Genomic DNA, 21,509 nt, shown 5'->3' with positions numbered 1-21,509 from the left:
AACTCTTGTTACAGTCATGGTTTCCCCCAAGGAATTATGGAAAGGAAAGTTGCTTAAAGGAGTTGAGAGTTGTTAGGAGACCATTAAGAAACTACCGTTCGCAAGATTCCTTGGTGGAAGCTATGGCTCTTAAAGTGAAACAAGAGTGCTTTGATGTTGCAGATTTGCCCCATGTGTTTTAAAATGAAAGATATAGCAGTCCTATCACATTTCTATGCTGAAAGATGAGGGTAAGAAGAAAAAGAAAAAAAATATGGTGCTGGAGGAGACTCTTGAGAGACCCATGTACTGCAAGAAGATCCAACCTATCCATTCTGAATTAAATCAGCCCTGAGCGCTCACTGGAAGGACAGATCCTGAAGCTGAGGCTCCAATACTTTGGTTACCTCATGAGAAGAGAAGATTCCCTGGAAAAGACCCTGATGTTGGGAAAGATGGAGGGCACAAGGAGAAGGGGACGACAGAGGACGAGATGGTGGGATAGTGTTCTCAAAGCTACCAACATGAGTTTGACCAAACTGCGGGAGGCAGTGGAAGACAGGAGTGCCTGGCGTGCTCTGGTCCAGGGGGTCACGAAGAGTCAGACACGACTAAACAGCAACAAGAAAAAGAGCTTTCTAAACAGTCAAGGAACTATTTTTGCACCCTGAAAGATGGCGAACTATTCTATATTAGCAATAGAGGGACATTACCTGCCATGGCTGTGGATCCAGCCTAGTCCCTCTTAGTTCATCCATCATTACACTGTGTTTGAATCTGGAGAAATGCATGTTTTGTAAAGCATGTGCCACTGCCAAGACTGCATTGTAGATGCTGTAACTGTGGGCAGTCATGCTCCTTTCAAAGACAGACCCAGGAAGAGTCTCAAGCTTCTCTGTCCCAGTGCAGAGATCATTGTCTTTCTTTTCAAAAGAACAAAGAAATGCCTCTTCCCAGAAAGTTCTGATGAAGCCATCCTCCCTTTCTGTGACAGGGTTTCTCTTCTGAAGAAATTTCTGGAATCCTAGATGATTAGCTGAATGAACTGCAAACGAAATGGCACCATGGAGAAAGCGTATGTCCCAATTTCTTTGAAAGGAAAACGATGTAAAATCCATCTGGGCAGTCATAATCCAGACTTTTGCCTTGATGTCCACAGGCATATTGATTGTTTCTGCCAAGGTGGGCATTACTCTCAGTGCCATCATGGTCTGAATTTCACCAATCACAACCACGACATTGGTGGTGCTGCCCATAATAACACTGATTATTTTAGAATGTTCTTCCACCATTTCCATAGACTCACCTGAAAAGGTTAGTTTGGGAAATGTTTCTGTATAATCACAGCAAATACCTCTTCCGGCAAACATGGGAAGGACGTTTTGTACAAATCTCTCTCCATTGTCATCACTCAGAGTCACCACTCCAATCCACATCCATCTGAAATGCAGCAGTAGCTGGAGAATCCCATTATACTGATGAGCCACATCAGGGAACATTCGGTGAAAGAACTCTTCTTGGATGTGGTTACTCAGCATAGGAGAAGAGCCATAGATGAACTGAAAATGATTGTAAAAATTATGCTTGCAAATTCCATCCACTTTGGTGTTTTTATATACCCTCTTATGGTGAATGAACACAGATGAGACTGCACAGAGAAAATTTAAATTTTTTTAAAAAACAAAACACACACACATAAAAGTTGAATATTGGGGCCCTATATGGAATGGCTAGATTTCTTGAAATACTTCAATTTATACATTTCCCCCCCACTCAGACACCCATAGAGTTTACGGTCTTTGCTGCCCTTATATTTTCAATAAAGGGAAAGGCATTGCAAGGGTCACTTCTCCCTTAATTTTCCTATGTGAATGTCACCATCAGAACATATAAGCAAACAGTATCAGACATGTGAACACAGAATAAAGAGCAAATATAGCTAGTTTCTGTTGAAGAATCCATAGGACAGCTCTTTGAACCATAAACTGGGAAAAAATAAAATTAAAATGCATTTGTAAAGGCCATTGAGCCTAATCAAGCAATGATGATTTTTGATGACTGGACTGCATCTGAACCTCAATCATGGATTCTGTGCTGGAATGCTTAAATATTGGAGAGGGGGGAATTAGCCTTCCTTGCACTGAGAAATCAAACATGTCATGCAGAATTCAAGACAGAATGGTTGTTCCTTGTATTCTGGTGTATTATGTGCAGGGATGAGTTTTGTTCATTGTGAGTCACAGGTTAAATCCGTGTCCAGGGCAGCTGTGTACCAGCTCCATCTGGTACATAGGCTGAGACCCTATCTGCCCGCGGACTGCCTCGCCAGAGTGATGCATGCTCTGGTTATCTTCTGCTTGGACTACTGCAATGCGCTCTACGTGGGGCTACCTTTGAAGGTGACCTGGAAACTACAACTAATCCAGAATGCGGCAGCCAGACTGGTGACTGGGAGCGGCCGCCGAGACCATATAACACCGGTCTTGAAAGACCTACATTGGCTCCCAGTACGTTTCTGAGCACAATTCAAAGTGTTGGTGCTGACCTTTAAAGCCCTAAACGGCCTCGGTCCAGTATACCTGAAGGAGCGTCTCCACCTCCATCGTTCTGCCCAGGCACTGAGGTCCAGTGCCAAGGGCCTTCTGGCGGTTCCCTCACTGTGAGAAGCCAAGTTACAGGGAACCAGGCAGAGGGCCTTCTCGGTAGTGGCACCCTCCCTGTGGAACGCCCTCCCACCAGATGTCAAAGAGAACAACAACTACCAGACTTTTAGAAGACATCTGAAGGCAGCCCTGTTTAGGGAAGCTTTTGATGTATTTTAATATTCTTTTGGAAGCCGCCCAGAGTGGCTGGGGAAACCCAGCCAGATGGGCGGGGTATAAATAAATTATTATTATTATTATTATTATTATTATTATTATTATTATATTATATCAACCTGGGGCCTTAAGGGATAGAATCTAATAGAAATGTGAATAGCATCCTAAATGGCCACACTCAATGCACACATCTCTGTGAATCCCTTAACCTACAGTGTGGAAGGATGCAGTGCAGGAGAAACGTGAATGGCTTCTCCAATGGCTCTCTTACCTGTGGCATCTTGTAGATACTCAGGACCGTTGCCATGGGGAGACAGATGTCAGAATTCGGTCCCCCGATGATGGCTGCTGGACTGTTCTCAACACCACACTTATAGTTAGGGATGAGTCTGCCCCATCCAGACAGCAGCTCCATGGAGCCATGATAGGTCCAGCTTGCAACGAAATGGCTGTTCAAGATGTGGAATCCCAGGGTGACATTGGGCAAGATCTGTGGGTTGTCATTGATCTCCTTTACAGCAAAAACCAAAGCCACAATGTGCTGGTAGAGTTGTGTCATGAGCCTGCAATGAGGGGTTCGTTTTGCATCTTCTACAGCAAATGACATTGTCTACATATCTACTTATCTCTCTAATGAGGGAAAAATACATCAGATGAGAACAGACTAGAGCTTGAATACCCTTGACAAACAAAATTGGACATATAGATAAGAATCCCATATTATTTATTGAAATAGTGATGAAATACTTCAAACATTTCAATCTAAATAATTTTCTTCTGATGCTTGTCTTGCTCAAGTTCCATGCAATATTTCAAATGCATAGAATAGGCTTCAATTATACTTCACACCACCTTTCACTCCAAATTCAGGGTGATCTACAATAGATATAGCACTCCCAATAAGATGCTAAGTTGGGGTTTTGAAATTCCATGCGTTACTCCCTTGATCCACTGCTCCCAGGGCCCTATGGCCTGCAGGTAGGAGCATCTCTGTTTGAACAATCTAAGCTTGATTACTACTACAACTACAAATGCTGATAAATCAGCACAGGTGATTCAGGTGAAGTGTTCACATCCTTGATTTTGCATGATATTAACAAGGCATCTTGAATTGGATCTGATAGTTCCTCAGTGAACTCAGGTGCCTGGAAACTTAAAGCAACAACTTTTATCAGAAGAGAAGCAGCCTGAGATTGAGTTGAAGAGGGGATTTGTTCTTCTGTTTTGACAGCCAGGTCTGGTATTAATCACAGATCAGTAATATGCTTGTTTTATTTCTTAAAGTGAATATTTGTTGCTTTTCAACCACTACCTCTTACCATATGCACATTATGAAAATATCTCTCTTTTCCATGAACAAACATTTGTATCCCCATTCAGCGGGGGGCAGAAACACCCCACAACAATGTCCTGGCTGCAAGGGTAATATTTTCCCCACACCCTTTTTTCCTTGGATCACATAATCCTCTTTCCACGCTGCCTTTCCCTGTGCCAGTTAATGGAGAGGTCACTCTCCCGGGGAAAAGAGGCAATATCCCAAAAAACTGGATGGAGAGGAAGAAAAGCCCAGCCCTTCTTCCCTTGATAATGGGTCCTCATTGGAAGGGTAAGATTTAATTCACATCATTTTTCCTGGGGATCCAGGTTACTATATCCATCACGCACCTTCCCCTTTGCAAGTCAGTGGAGTGATCTGCCTAACCCACCACAACCTTTCGGATACCAAGGCCATTTCCGGCAGGCTGAGATTTCCTGAGAGTGCATAATCTGTTTTCAGCCTCCACCCCTGTCCCCACAATTCCTATTGTGTCCACCTCAAGTCCCCTCAGGCAGGAGAACCACTGCAGCAATCATTCTGAAATATGACAGAACTTGTTCCTTAGAGGAGGTGAGGACGCCTACACATTGCATCCAAATTATAGCAGGTTGGACAAATTCAATGATGCACAAGAGAAAATAAATACATCTGCCGTTGCTACTATTAAAGTTGGGAATGTGGCAAACTGGACTTGCTTCACGAACATTAATTTAAGACTATGGTAGACACTCTTAGCAGAAATGGGCTCGACCTCTCAGGTCCCCACTTCCCCGCCCCAGATAAAAGCACATCAAACGCAGAAGCACAATAATTACTTATAAGGAAAGCCGATTGCACCAACAGCAAAATATGAATACATTTAATATGGATGTATTATATTGTTAAATAAACACAATTCCTTACATCTGGTCATCAAAGAGTTTAGCAGAGGGACGTTCTTTGAAAGTTATCTTGTTTACAAATGTATAGACCTGAGACATGATGCCAGCAACCATGAGGTCTCCTGACTGATAATATTTGTGAAGAATGGGAAGAGGGTCACTGGTGGGGCACTGAACCAACGGAATATTGCATGTAGTTAGAGGCAGCAGTATTAATAGTAAGATCACAAATGCTACCATCTTGCAGGAAAACTCTTTACTGCAAAGGACACTTCATCTCTTTGTAATGCAAGAGTCCCTGCCTTAAATTAGTACTCCAGCAACTGATTTGAAGAACACAGAACTGAAGAATCAGTAACCAGATGAAAGAGCCTTGCATTTCTATAGCCTTAGTTTACATTTTGAATGTGCCCACTTGAATTCTCCTGGGTTGGGGAAATATAGCTGTGATTATGATTAATTTGATAATTACTGGAGACATAACTTATGGCAGCTGTTGTTTATGACTCACTCATCATTGTTAAAGAAATCATGTGTCGTCGTCCCCCATAGCAAATGTCTTCTTTGATCCTGCTCAAAGTTATAGAGAATCACAGGAGAGAGGGGAAAATAGAATATTTGTACTCCCTCTCCCATGGAAATGGAAAAAAAACTTTTGCACTTTCCTCCATGTGTGATGGAGGTGGGCAAGGCTATATGTCAAATTAGAAGAGGCTTGGGGTGGTCTTCAATATTCGTCCTACTCAGAGTAGATCCATTGAATTTAATGAGCATGACTAACATAGGTTAAATAATTCAGGATTTAGTTGAATGCACCCCTTGGTCTCCACCTTTTACAAGAGCAGCAGTTCAGGCCAGTCTTAGCCCAGCCTCTTCAGAGTAGGGTGCCTTGCATAAATCCAGTTAGTTGCAGTCACTTTCTGGAAATGGCACCTTTTATGTATTTATGTATTTTGAGTTTATGTATATTGAGTGGTAAAAAGAAGATTTGCATAATATCTCGTAGTGTCCCTGTATAACCTTTAGAAGACATCTGAAGGCAGCCCTGTATAGGGAAACTTTTTAACGTTGGATGTTTTATTATGTTTTCATATATGCTGGAAGCCACCCAGAGTGGCTTTTTCCTTAGAAAAAGGGTTAGGGGACTTTGTCCAAAGCCTTACTGAAATCAAGATACACTATGTCCACAGCATTCCCCTGATCCACCAAGCATGTAACTCCATCAAAAAAAAATATTTTTGGTGTATGAACATGATGCGACCCTGTCTTTATTGGAATTACAGAGGAAAGAGAGAAACCTGAAAATAAGATTAGTTCCTGAGAGTGAAGGGGACAGCCTTGCGGAATTTCTCACACAAGAGTTTTCTGATTTTTGGCAGGATGAATTGCAGGAGGAAGAATTCAAGATAACAACAGCATTCAGATTGGGCAGGAGACAGGACAGAAAGACTCCGAGGGATTGTCTGATTACCTTTAGATCTAAGGAAGAAAGGGACAAAGTATTAAAACTACATTACCAAAAAGGCCTTGGAAATTGAAAATTCTCATATACAGATCTTTAAGGACATCCCTAAATACATCCTTGAGGTGAGAACCTTTTACAAAGATCTGGTCTACCTGCTGAAAAGGAACAATATACTTTTTAGGTGGGAGTTCCCACAAGGACTGTCCTTCAACTACAAGGGAAAGAAGGTCAAAATAAAGACAATCCAAGATAAAGAGAAATTTCTGGAGAAAAACCACGAGGACTTGCAGAAGGGAAAGGTAGACCCAACTTCAGAGGTAAAAGGGGCGGTAGATATCTTGAATCTATCGTTTGGACTTAACCTACCATCAGAGGAAGAGCAGCAACTTGGTGCGGTGGGAGGTGCAGTTGACAAATAGCAAGATGGCCCTGCAATTCCTTAGTTGGAATTGTAATGGGCTGAACATGCCCACGAAAAGACGGCAAGTATTTCATATTTTGAAAAGAGAACAATTGGATCTGATTTGTCTACAAGAAACCCACGTGACCAAGGTACACAGGAAGTTACTTATAAATAAAAAACTAGGACAAGAATTTATTTCATCGGATAAAGTTAAGAAAAGAGGAGTGGTGATCTATGCAAAAGGGAAATTGGCTCCAAAAATGATGTTTAAAGATGAACAAGGAAGATACTTGGCAGTTGAAAAACAAGTACAAGGAGAAAAATTGTTAATAGTTGGAATCTACGCACCAAATGAAGGGAAGGCTGAATTCTTCAAGAAGCTGCATGAAACTCTGATGGACTATTTGGATTACAATGTAGTAATTATGGGAGATATGAATGGCGTGGTTTCTACAAATATGGACAAGGCACAAAGATTGACAATCTCCAAGGAAGGGAGGCTTCCGAAGACCTTCTTTGAAATGACTGAAAATATGGACTTAATAGACATTTGGAGAACAAGGAACCCTCTCGAGAGAGAGGGAACTTTTTTCTCTCAAGCAATGATGACCTGGACCAGAATCGACCAAATCTGGATTACTAGTGGGATGGCTCCAAAGATTAAGAAAATTGAAATCTGCCCAAAGACTTGCTCCGACCATAACGCTGTGAAGATGGAGATGAAATTTACAACAACTGGTCAATTCAGATGGAGGATGAATGACACCTTGTTTCGAGATGAGGAGATCCATAGAAAGGCCCAAAAAACTCTAAAGGACTATTTTGAAATAAACTTAAAGGCTGATGTAGAAAAAAGAGTGATCTGGGATGCAAGTAAAGCTGTGATGCGAGGATTTCTAATTCAACAAAACTCAATAAAAAAGAGAAAGCAAAATGAGAAGAAGGAAAAGATCTTGGAAAAGATAAAAGAAGGAGAGAAAAAATTAAGATCAAAACCAAAGTCCCAGGAGATTTTGAGAGAGATTAAGTTATATCAAACACAATACATGGAATTGATGAATCAAGAGATTGAATGGAAGATAAAGCAAATGAGACAAAAGACATTTGAATCTGCAGATAAATGTGGTAAACTCCTGGCTTGGCAATTGAAGAAAAGACAGAAACTAAATACAATTACACATTTAGAAGTGGATGGGAAGAATATATCCAAACCCAACGAGATTAGAAACTGTTTTCTGAGTTATTTTAAAAAGTTATATTCACAAGGACCCCAAAAGGAAGAGGATATAGATGAATTCCTTAAAAAATATGGATTACAAAAAATCTCTCATCAAAGTAAGGCGGATCTAAATCAGAGAATAACAGAACAAGAGATAGAGGGTGCCATTCAGAACATGCAACTGGGCAAATCTCCAGGACCAGATGGACTGACTTCCAGATACTATAAAGCTTTGAAGGAGTGGTTGGTTCAACCGTTATAGGGAGGGTGTAATGAGATTTTAGAGGGAAAAAGGGCACCAGAATCGTGGAAAGAAGCTTATATTACACTCATACCAAAGACAGAGACTGAAAAGACTCAACTGAAGAACTACCGCCCAATATCATTACTTAATGTGGATTACAAAATTTTTGCAGACATTTTGGCAAAAAGACTGAAAAGAGTGTTGATGGAGAAGATTCATAAGGACCAAGCAGGCTTTCTCCCAAAAAGGCATTTATCAGATAATGTGAGGAACATAATAGACATTTTGGAGCTACTAGAGGTGAATATAAACACTAAAGCAGTTCTGATCTTTGTGGATGCGGAGAAAGCCTTTGACAATATTTCTTGGAGTTTTATGAAAAAGAATCTTCATGGGATGGGGGTAGGCCAAGGATTTGAGAACGGTATGGGTGCTATATACTCTGAACAAAAAGCCAAGTTGATTGTAAATAATGTGATAACTGAAGAATTTAAAATAGAAAAAGGAACACGACAGGGGTGCCCAATTTCCCCATTACTTTTTATTTCTGTTCTGGAGGTGTTGCTAAACATGATTAGAGATGACCAGCAGGTTAAAGGTGTACAGGTCGGAGCTAAACATTACAAGTTAAGGGCCTTTGCAGATGACCTAGTTTTGACCCTACAAGAGCCAGACACTAGTACGAAAAGGGTGTTGGAGATAATTCAACAATTTGGCCAGGTGGCTGGATTTAAATTGAATAAACAAAAGACTAAAGTTTTAGAAAAAAACTTGACAGTTACGGAGAGGGAGAAATTCCAGAGTGAAACAGGCTTGACAGTGGTTAAGAAGGTGAAATACCTAGGGGTTCATCTGACATCTAAAAACTTGAACTTATATAAAGACAATTATGAAAAATGTTGGTCAGAAATCAAAAAGGGTCTTGAAATATGGTCAAATTTGAAATTGTCAATGTTAGGCCAAATTGCAGTTATTAAGATGAATGTATTGCCTAGAATGTTATTTTTGTTTCAAACCTTGCAGATTCTTGACAAGATGGACTGTTTCAAGAGGTGGCAGAAAGACATTTTGAAATTTGTCTAGCAGGGCAAAAAGCCCAGAATAAAATTTAAAATCCTGACAGATGTTAAAGAAAGAGGGGGATTTGCCCTGCCGGATTTAAAATTGTACTATGAGGCAGCAGCGTTTTGCTGGCTGAAAGAGTGGATGCTCCTCGAGAATACAGACATTTTGGACTTGGAAGGCTTTAATAATGCATTTGGTTGGCATGCATATTTATGGTATGACAAAATTAAGGTGCATAGGCCCTTTAAAAACCATATTGTCAGAAAAGCATTGTTTAATGTTCGGATAAGATATAAAGATTTGTTGGAAAATAAAATCCCTAGATGGTTGTCACCCTTGGAGGATAAGGCATTGAAAAAGCTCAATATGGAGGCCGAATGGCCAAAGTATTGGGAAATTTTGGAACAAGAAGGAGATAAATTGAAGTTATAGAGTCATGAGAAATTGAAACCTAAAGTACGAGACTGGCTCCATTATTATCAAATAATGGAGGTGTACAAACAAGACAGGAAAATTGGCTTCCAGGTGGAGAAATCAAAATTGGAAACTGAATTGTTAGAACCCAATACTAAGAATTTATCAAGAATGTATAATTTGCTGCTGAAATGGAATACACAAGATGAAACAGTTAAATCGGCTATGATTAAGTGGGCACAGGATATTGGTCATAACATCATGTTTGCTGACTGGGAATGGTTGTGGAACACCGGTATAAAATTTACGGCATGTAATGCCTTAAAGGAAAATATTATGAAAATGATCTACAGGTGGTACATGACCCCAGTCAAGCTAGCAAAAATCTACCATTTGCCTGACAATAAGTGTTGGAAATGTAAAGAAACCGAAGGTACCTTTTATCACCTTTGGTGGACGTGCCCGAAGATTAAGGCTTTCTGGGAAATGATATATAATGAAATGAAAAAGGTACTTAAATGTTCTTTCTCTAAGAAACCAGAGGCCTTTCTCTTGGGCATTGTCGGCCAATTGGTGTCAAAGAAAGATAGAATTTTCTTTATGTATGCCATGACAGCAGCAAGAATACTCATCGCAAAATATTGGAAGACACAAGATCTACCCACCGTGGAAGAGTGGCAGATGAAAGTGATGGACTATATGACACTGGCTGAGATGACTGGCAGAATCCGCGATCAGAGGAAAGAGACGGTGGAAGAGGATTGGAAGAAATTTAAAGTTTATCTTAAGAGCTATTGTCAGGGAACTGCCATCGGAGGAACGGGTGGTGGAAGGGCTCACGGAGGCTGGGAGAGACACAGCAGCGGAAGCAGGAACCAGCAGGGGGAGAGGTGGGTCTCTGGTGGAAGGGCTCACGGAGGCTGGGAGAGACTCAGCAGCTGAAGCAGGAACCAGCAGGGGGAGAGGTGGGTCTCTGAGGGAAAGCGAGCAAGAGGGAGGGCTCAGGGACACGTCCAGCGAGAACAGTGGGGAGATATCTGAACCTCCCATAGGGAGACCCACTCCTCGCCGGAAACTGTCACGCCGCGAGTCCAGAAGACGTGTTTCCGTTAAGGAGCTTTTATGCTGGAAGCGATTCCGAAAGCAACCACTGTCGGAATCTGCCAGTGACTAGAGCAGACATGTCTGAGGGGCTCCGTCACAGACAGAGGTTTGTGGACTTGAGCAAACTCTGAGGGACTATCATTTACGCACAAGCAGCTCATCATCCCATCACAGCTATTATAAAATTGATGAATGTTAAAATGTCAAGGTGTTGAGAAAGAAGGGATTACAGTGACATAAGATTATGACGAGGAAAAAAACTAAAAGGACACATACTTGATAAAATTACTTAGAAGTTGCTGAAACAATTTTGGAAATTGGGATGCAGAAAGGGGAGGTATGGGGGAGTCCGAGAAATGAGGGTTACGAAAATAAGGTTACGAAATTATACGTGTTTGTTTGTTGTTTTATTTGTTTGTATTGTTTAAAAAATGTTGTAAAACCAATAAAAAATCTTAAAAAAAAACAAAAAAAAAATTTTGAGATACCCACGCTGGGTCTTGGTAATCACAGCATGCTTTTTAAGAGCTCACAGACTGACGATTGAATTATCTGTTCTAGGAGCCTTTCTGGTTTTGGATGCTGCTCATCAGGTCTTGGAGATCTGAATTTATTTAAAATTGTTAGCTGTTCCCTTACCTCCTCTTTTCCTATCTTGGGCTACACCTCCATCCTTACATCATTTATTTTAAATAAAAAAAATTGTCCAGTAGCACCTTAGAGACCAACTAAGCTTGTTCTGGGTATAAACTCTCGTGTGCATGCACACTTCTTCAGATACACAAAGCCATTTCTGAGCCTCGGGGAGGAGAGGGGGTTGCGGGCTGGCCCCTCCCACATGCGCGGGGGCTGGATTTAACCCCCCGCAAGATCTAGGGAATCCCTGGGCGTGCCTTCCCGCCTTTGCCCCTGCCCGCCAATTGGTGGGCCGGGGAGGCATGGCCTGAGGTATTAAGGCCAGGCACGCCCCGGGACCGCCCTCTTCAGTCCTCGGCAGCCGAGAGGCGTATTTCACTGAACAGAGTTCCTGGGGAATTGCGTCGTTGACGTTGGGTAGGATAGGTTATGAATCATCCGGAATTCCCCAGGAGCCTTTTTCGGTACAATGCCCAGAGGAGACAGGTGAAGTCCTTCCAAGGGAGGCTCATCAAAAGGGCCTGCCACCCTCCCGGCCCTGATTTCTTTCTCTATCTTTTTCCTAGCTATATTGGGCCTTTCCCTGACTGATTTTTGATTTTGTGGAACCCCGGTGTTAGGGGGAACCGCTACCGGGATTCTGAATCCTTTGGAGAAACCTTCCCACAGATAATGCGCGGCTTCACGCTCGGGATAGTTTTGTAGTAGGGTTTTTAAGGGCTGCAGGCGGATAGGGGAAAAGGCCAGACCGAGGTCAATATTACTGGCGGTTACCTGGTCCCTGATGGGAGGATCCGGGGGCGCCGCTGGTATTGTTGTGTTGATATTACTGGCGGTTACCTGGTCCCTGATGGGAGGATCCGGGGGCACCTCTGGTATTGTTGTGGAAGTACCCCCTGCCCCTACGAAAGGGCTGCTGCTTACTCTTGAAGCAGGCAGAGGCGGGGTGGTTACCCCAGCAACGCTCGCATTCGTGGAGGTACTTACAAAAGGGGCGTGAGCATACGCCCCTGTTGAACTCCCAGCACTGGCGACGCCGTTTCATCTCGGTCTTACCCACTTTTGCCGGATCCTGATTTTTCTTTTCAATGTATGGGTTTACATCTTCTCCCCAGTAGTTTGGATCGGTAAGGTCCCATTGGGTGGTAGGGAGTAGAGACGCATTTCTACGAAAATTCTCATCATATGTCAATGCGGCATTTTCGCCAGCGAGTGCGCGAGACCTCCTCACGTGAGCCATGTAAGCCACCAAATCCATGGAGCGTCGAGGATAAGCAGCGCACACGACTCCCATGAAAATCTGGTAGCCATCTAACCAATTCTCGAAAGTGCGCTCCGCTCTAGGCGTTCTATACCTCCTCTTACCATAGGAGCGCCTCTTTTCACCTTTACCAATTAATTTTGCTGGGGGGAGGAGTGTGAAGTCTCTAAGGTGCTAATGAACATATTTATTTATTTATTTTGACTGCATCAGACCAACACAGTTACCTACCTGAATCTAGAATCATTTATTCTCCAGGTTGGACACTGCTTTCCTTTTGGGTGAAGATAGAAGCAAAGTAGGCTTTGAGTAGTTCTGCCTTCTCTCTGTCACCTAATAGAATTTCTCATGTTCCTCACACAGAGGACCTACCACTTGTTTGTCCTTCCTCTTGCTTTGAACATAGTCAAATAAACATTTTTTTAAAAATTACTTCTCTTCCTTATTCTGATCTTCATCTTACAACTGTTGGCTACTTGTGTATGCTCCTCTTTTATGATTCCCCATTTCTTACACATGTTCTTCCTGACTCTCAGCTCATCTGTAATCGCCTTATGCAGCCACATCGGTTTCCTTAGATGCCTCCCACTTTTCTTTCTGGTTGGAATTGTCTGCCTTTGGGCCTTCAGCATATCTCATTTAGAAGCTCCCATTCCTATTGGGCTCCATTCTATTCATTCCAGACTATGGGACCTCACCCAGTAGCTCCTTAAGCTACTGGGGCCTCTATGCATACTTTCCACTTTGGATCCAAGACATGGGCACAAGTAAAAATGCTGGGGGTGGAAGTGGCGGCAGTATTGGCAGCGGCAGCAGCACTGCCCCTATCCTCTACTGGGCTCTGGCGGCCACAGCTTCTTCAGGGCTGCCTTTCACCACCAGCCTGCAGCTCCACTCCCAGCTCAGGCCTGAGCATGAGGTGGAAGTAGCAGAGAGAAGGAGGAGTAGGGGCAGTGGCCACCTCTCCTCCACTGGGCTCCAGCACTTGAGGAACTGTGAAAGCCGTGGCTTCCTTGGTGCTAGCCCAGTGGGAGGGAGGGAAAGAGCTGCCATTGAACAGCCCCCACCACTGCCAGAGGGGCAGAGAGCTCCCAGAGCCCCTTTGCCTCCTGCTCCCCCTGTGCCAGCAGCCACTCATGGCCCACTCCTTTCCATGTGCTGCCACCACCTTCCTGCTGAGCTCACAGTTCCCAGGGGCCATGGGCTCTGCACACCCCAGTGGTGCCAGGAAGCCACAGTTATCCACTGGGGCTGGGAAAGGTGAAGCAAAGTGAAGAGAAGGGCTATCCTTGCTTTGTCGCTCTGTCAACCTGGCAAATCAATGTTTTTCAGCTCCCTCCGTGCGCTTTGATTGGAGGAGAGTCTGGCTTCTCCCAGCAGCCACCACAACTGCCTTCTTTCATTGCTAAACTTATTTAAACAGTGAGAAGAGCAGAAACTTGTGCTCCTCAATGGTGGCTGCCCAAAGGAGGACACACGGATCCCAGGACATTCCTGGATCCAATCAGAGAGCAGGCTGACTTCTTTGAATCTGGGATGCCCTGCTCAAGAGAACAGTTAAGTGCTATGTTCTATGTATTCTGAGTTCTCCCTATGGCCTTCCTCCAGCTTATTCACTTCTATGTCTTCTTTAAAGGAAGTGGAATTAAGTGGAGGGATATTAGGTGGACCTAGGAGATCAGGGTTAAAATCAGTCGTGAAGTTCACAGTGTGATCTTGAGCCAGCTGGCTGCCTTCGCCCTACTAGTTTTTATAAGCCAGTAGCGACAAGGGTCAAATACCAATGGAACTCAAAACCCACAATTCCTCTTTGAGCCAGCTATCCATTTTTCATTGAACGGAGAAGCTTCATTAGAACTCAGATTACTTGCTGAGGAACAACACCCTGCCAACCTTTAGTCTCCAAGTATAGCCTTTCCCTTAGGTGCTTCCATCAACAGGGACACCTTATGATCTGCAAATCCAAGAGTGTTTGACCATGTAACAATTGCTCAAAGGACACTCATATCAAACCCTATGCTCTGTGGTTTAGACCCCAGTGCCACCTGCGTCCCTTATAAGGGACAAGCGCACTACACAATAACAAATATGCAATATTATTTTGATATTACTATAAGTCACAGAGCTCAATGCTCTAAGGAGATAACTTAGTAATTATCTCAAATTGCTGGGTTTCATCATCCATCTTGCTAAACCCCATGTACATTTTATCAAGGCCATGAACACAATCAATGTCAGATTGTGAAAGTGTATATAAAATAAATCCTATGTCATTCAGAGCCCAGATGAAAAATTCTGAACATGCAAGTTTTCATGGACCAAATCTTTGGCATTTTCCCTTTATCAAAATAATCTAGAGTCATTCAATAAAAGTTCCTGTGATGCAGTTTAAGGAAGATGGGATAGAAATCTGACTTTCAGCAACCCTGTTGGCCCCAAGATGGTAGGAACATTTCTGCTGCTGATCCTTCTCTTCCTGTGGCTGCAGTTGCCTCCAACTGAGAGCAAGGAACACTCTGCTAGATGCACCATGATGGAGCCTTTCCAGCTTCCATACCAGAATTATCAGAGAGGGGACCTAGTCATTGGAGGAATTGTTTCTTATTTCGGCTTTGTATTTGAAGAAAAAGATTTCCATGAACACCCAAACACAAAGCTTATAGATGAACTCTTGTAAGTAAAATTCTATCCTTCATAGTGCAAGCTTGGTGAGGTCATGTTGGCTACAATTACACAAAGAATACCACGGCATTCTCAGAACACATTTCCCTGTGACTTTTATCAAGGAGGGGTGTTAAACATATATTTTCTTCTTTTTACCTTGTGATCTTGTCACCTTCTTCTTTGTTGCTTTATTCCGCTTCTTGGGGTTTCTATCTTCTGCCTGTTCTTCTTTCTCATCATCTGATCCCATGGCTCTCACCACTTTCTCCCAACTTCATCCTCATCCTCCCTCTGTGTTTCCTTTCCCTCCATTAACGCCCAGTTTTCCTTTGCAGCAAAGCTTGTTCCTCACTTTCACAATCACTATCCTTTAATCTGACAGTCACAGTTGAATGTGACATATGAATATCATAGATTTTGGGTTATACCTGCTGTTATGCAATGTAAACCATATTGGGTAATAATACCAAGTATCGCAACTGAGTTTTATGCAGATGAGACCCACTGAAATTAATACACCTAAGTTTGTCTGATCTATTAATCCTAATGGCCTTCTCAGAGTATGACTAACATTGGCTACAGTATTTTTTGTACAGCCTCAATTTTATTTGAATGAGGGAAAGATAGAAATTCTGTTACTGTGAAAGAATAGATCCCATTCATTCCATCTGTTTTGCTCTGGTCTCTACTCCCCACCTACACCAAACACTTACTATCTGAGAGGCACCAGTCAGAATTTCTGCACTGGGAACTTCTCATCCAGTGAGTGTCCATTGGTAGCTGAAAGGAAAAAAGGATTTAAGGGAAGGATGTGGCAACTTATATAGGTGCATGTGAGCCAGGAAGTTACCTATGTGCTTAAGAGGGAGAGGGAGAGAATACCTCTGACACACAGTATAATTCTTTTATTAGTGGAGCACCAAAGTACTACCAGAATACTCTCTCCCTGGTGTTTGCTGTGAAAGAAATAAACAAGAACCCTAATATCGTACCGAATATGACCTTTGGGGTCCACGTCACTGATAGCTACTTAAATGCAAGGATGACTTATCAGAACACCCTGAAACTTCTGTCCATCACAGAAAGGATTGTCCCCAACTTCAAATGTGACAAGAAAGGACAAAAGATAGCTTTTATTGGGGGACTTGACTCTGACATCTCTCTCCACATGGCTACGGTCTTAGGCATCTACAAGATTCCACAGGTATAGTAAGACTGGGGGCTGTCAAGTTCTTCTGCCTCAGGTACAATAATTATCTTCTGGATTCTCAATGCTTTCTTTTACTTTGGTTCATTTTTCTGAAAAAGGAAGTGTGAGAGGAAAATATATAAATGATACAAAACATCTGGGGGAGCTATGCACTAGTTGCTGGAGGAGAGGGGCTTTGGTGCTTGCCTGACTTCGTCTCCCATGTGTCACTGGGAAGCAGCAGGGAGGTTGGAACTGGGCAAATGCAGCAGCAGGAGTCTTCCTCCTGCTCCCAGGAAGCTGCCCAAGGCCAGCTGCAAGAGGTCAGAGAAACCCTGGTCCTCCTCCCCACCAACAACTGCTAGAGATATGCGTAATGTTCTTGTCAAATCAACATGCATCCATAAATGGAGTCGAGAAATTCTTATGAGTTTTTCTCTTCAAGCAGATACTTGGGATGAACCACAGCTGTTTGCTCTAACTCTCCAATTCTTGTGGGTTTGATTTCTTCCTCCAGATTGCTTACTGTGTATTAGCTCCAGTGAGAAGCCGGGAGTTGCAGCCCCAGACATTCTACCGAACGGTGCCCAATGAGAAATATCAATATGAAGGGATTGTCATGCTACTTCTACATTTACAGTGGACATGGGTAGGAATTGTGGCATCCAATGATGAAAATGGAGAGACCTTTATGCAAAGCTTAGTGCCAATGCTTTCCCAGCATGGAGTCTGTACGGCTTTCAGTGAAAAACTACCAGCCTTATCTCAGGGTCTAGATAATTTCAGTTTCTTGGAACGCGTTCGGGCCAAGTCCTCTTTCCTGGTGGCGTCAGAAGTCAACATATTGGTTCTGTGTGCAGAACCTGAGACCATTACAGTTGTCAAATGGATGCAATATTTCTATTCATTAGCTGAAGATGTTGCAGACAAGTCTATAGGCACCGTGTGGGTTTTGACAGCCCAGTGGGCTTTCACTTCAGAAACAATGCAAAGGTATTACGATATACAAGTCTTTGATGGTGCCTTGTCTTTTGCAATTCACACAGAGAAAGTCCAGGGATTTAAAGACTTCCTTCAGACCCTGAACCCCAACTCTCCAAATGGAGATGGGTTCCTCCAGGCTTTTTGGCAACAGGCATTCAACTGTTTATTTTCTGCTTCTAATGGGCACAAGGAAAACACAAAGACCTGCACTGGCCATGAGAGTCTGGAGAGCCTTCCTGGGCATATTTTTGAAATGACCATGACTGGCCAAAGTTACAGTATCTATAATGCGGTTTATGCCATTGCACATTCTTTACATCAGATACACTCATCCAGGCCAAAACGCAGAATGATGGCAGGCAGAGGTGGGCTCGATCCTCCAAAACTGCAACCTTGGCAGGTGAGATTTCCTATTCAGAATAAACCTTTGCAAGAGAAATGAGAATTAAGAAAAATTAAGAATTTGTTTGAAAATACTAAGGTTTGTTTCTACCCATGACTGCCCAGCCATTCTGTCCACCAACTATTTTCTAGAACCTGCATTTGTTTCTGCACTAAAGAGGAACATATAGGGCTGTTTTCAAATGTAGGTTGCCTGGTCTGTTTTTTTATCTTGCTTCCAGTGATGTTCATTGAAGTGGACCTGAAAGTACAGGTCACTTTACGTTGGTGTGGAAAAGTGAACAAAGAAATGGAGATCAGGGAAAACCCACCATGAGCTTCTCTCCATTTCTTTGCCCCCTTCTCCCTGCACTCCCACCTTGCAGGAGGGGCAGTTCCAGGGCTTCCTGACATGGCACCATTTTGCCTTTGCACACGGACCCCAGAGCTGAACCCTCATGCAAGGGCCAGGACAGCTGTACTTGCTAGAAATACTTATGTGTTTCAAATGTTGTAGACTGCACCATTTTTAACTACTTTCCATTGTGTGAAATATATTGATAGATATTTCTCCTTTGTAAAATCAATAAAACATTTTTAAAACTTTGCCTTTGTTTTCTTCTGTCTAGCTGCACTCGTTCTTGAGGACTATCTCCTTCAACAACAGTGCTGGTGACTTAGTGTCCTTTGATGAGAATGGGGAGTTAGCAGGTGGATTTGATATTATTAACTGGGTTACTTTTCCAAACCAAACCTTCTCCCGAGTGAAAGTAGGAAAGATAGTTCCACAAGATTCACAAAACGTAGACTTCAGTATTGATGAGGGAGCCATCACATGGCACAGAGCTTTTAATCAGGTGGGACCATTGGATTTTTAAAAATGAGATATTTTTATTAAGAATACAAATAATAAGGTTAATGTAGATATTCTTTATCATTAATTAGCAAATTGTTTAAGTATAACCCATGTTATTTTACCATCGCACATGAGGTGAGAAGTAGATATTTTCTTCTTTAGAGTTCTGGTTTGAAAGTATATAATGGTAATATATTCCACTATATTGCATATGGAATATTGTTGACTACAATCTCCCATCCTCCCTTATCACTGGCCAGGCTGGTTTTCAGACTGATGAGTGTTACATTTCAATACCATCTGGTGGACCAAAAGGTTCCACATCCCTTCCCTGATATATAGGATTTCAAAACATTTCAATGCGTTGCACATTTATGTACGAGTAAATCATGCTGAACCAAGTGAGATTTACAGTTCAGAAGACAAGGGGACGTTAGTTACCCATTTGTTTTGAAAGAAGATTGATGGTCTTGTGGAGCTTCCTATGTTACCTTCTTTTTTAACTCCCTGTATTTCAAATTCTGGGGACGCAGCTGGCGCTGTGGGATAAACCACAGAGCCTCGGACTTGCCAGTCAGAAGGTCGGCACTTCGAATCCCCATGACGGGGTGAGCTCCCGTTGCTCGGTCCCTGCTCCTGCCAACCTAGCAGTTCGAAAGCACTCAAAGTGCAAGTAGATTAATAGGTACCACTCCGGTGGGAAGGTAAATGGCGTTTCCGTGCGCTGCTCTGGTTCACCAGAAGCGGCTTAGTCATGCTGACCCCATGACAATAAAGCGAGATGAGCGCCACAACCCCAGAGTCGGCCATGGCTGGACCTAATGGTCAGGGGTCGCTTTACCTTTATCTATTTCCAATTCTGTTGTCTTACCTGTCCTCTCTCTATCCTCCATCTTTATGCAAATGAAAAATTCAATATTCCACACCTTTCTGGAATAACGTTAATCAGCCATCTGATTTCTTTTTGGTTAAAACTGTGTTGTTCACAAGGCACAAGAGAGCTACATTTTCTCCTCTTTTTATGGCTAGGTGCTGCCCCTTGCCTTGTGTAATGATCACTGCCAGCCAGGCAACAGCAGAAAAAAGAAGGAAGGGTTGCCATTTTGTTGCTATGATTGTGCGTCATGTCCAAATGGGATGATTTCGAATCAAACGGGTAGGAGACATCACCTGCTATTTTGTATAATGCTTCCTGATGTCTATTTCAACTGTTTCCCTCTATTAGTAGTTCAGTGCTCCTAAACAGAAGAGCAGCTGAACTGATATCAGGAAGCACAAAGGGAGGAATGGCAGTGCCTAGTGGAGGCCTCCCAAAGGAAAGATTCTGCCACGTTTTGGAAAATAATTGCAAAAAGCTGGAGAGACTCCCCTATTGAAATTGAATACTCTATACCCGCTGGAGCATGGGAGGCCTATTTCCTCTCATTATATTCATCAAATCAACTGGCCCCAGTTCTGCTTCCTGCTTCAAGTGAATTTGGTAAGGAATGGCCCCCTGTAACCACAGAAGAAATTACTGGCCTTATTCAAGCTCTTAAATCAGGGAAAGCTCCGGGTGCTGACAATAACCCACCAGAAATTCTTAAGGCAAATGTGGAATGGTGGGCCCCTGTGCTAGCCGACTTGTTCACTAGTATAAATCAAGCGGCTATTATCCCCGAGGACTGGGGTTTAGCCATCATCATTCCAATATTTAAGAAAGGAAACAGAACTGAGCCAGCTAACTATAGACCAATCAGTCTATTAAGTATTATTAGCAAACTGTATGCTGCTCATTTATGTGATAAATTAGTGGAGTGGATGGAAAGAGAGCATATTTTATCAGAAGCTCAAGCTGGTTTTAGAGCAAAGCGTTCAACTATAGACCAGGCCCTTACCCTTCAACACCTGGCAGACAAATACTCTAGAAAAGGGGGGGTCTTTATATGCAGCATTCGTGGATTTTAAATCGGTGTTTGATCTAATACCAAGGGATAGACTCTGGGAAAAGCTTGGCGCTACAAACATAGATAAACGCTTATTACGCCTTATCCGTGGTCTATACGAAAACACCAGGGTGAGGGTAAGATGCGATCGGTCAGGCCATCTAACTAAAGAAATTCAAACGCACTATGGGGTTAAACAAGGATGTGTCCTCGCGCCAACGCTATTTAATTTCTATATCAACTCTCTAGCAGTAAATATGGCGAAAGAAAATGCCCACCCTCCCAAACTGGCAGGTATTCCCATCCCGGTGCTTCTGTATGCGGACGACGCAGTCCTACTCTCCTTTTCCTGCGTTGGCCCGAGGAAGCTTTTGAGATCACTTGCTGACTATTGTCAAGCGGAACAACTATCAATAAATTACAGCAAATCTAAAATTATGGTGTTTTCAAAAAAAAAGAAGGAAACACAAATGGAGAATTAATGGTCAACCTATTGACCAGGTAGCAACTTTCAAATACCTGGGAATAACTTTTCAGGAAAGGGTCTCGTGGCACCAACAGATGAAAAACGCCATTGCAACGCAGGAAGGGCCAATAAAGCCCTTACAAGATTTTTTCACGGGAAAGGGGGTAAATACGTTCCGGCGGCCTCCCAGGTTTTTGCTGCAAAAATACTCCCACAACTCACTTATGGATCCCAGG

Source organism: Podarcis vaucheri (assembly GCF_965113315.1).
Source record: "Podarcis vaucheri genome assembly, chromosome: 16".
NCBI classification, from domain to species: Eukaryota; Metazoa; Chordata; class Lepidosauria; order Squamata; family Lacertidae; genus Podarcis; species Podarcis vaucheri.
This window is presented reverse-complemented; position numbering follows the sequence as displayed.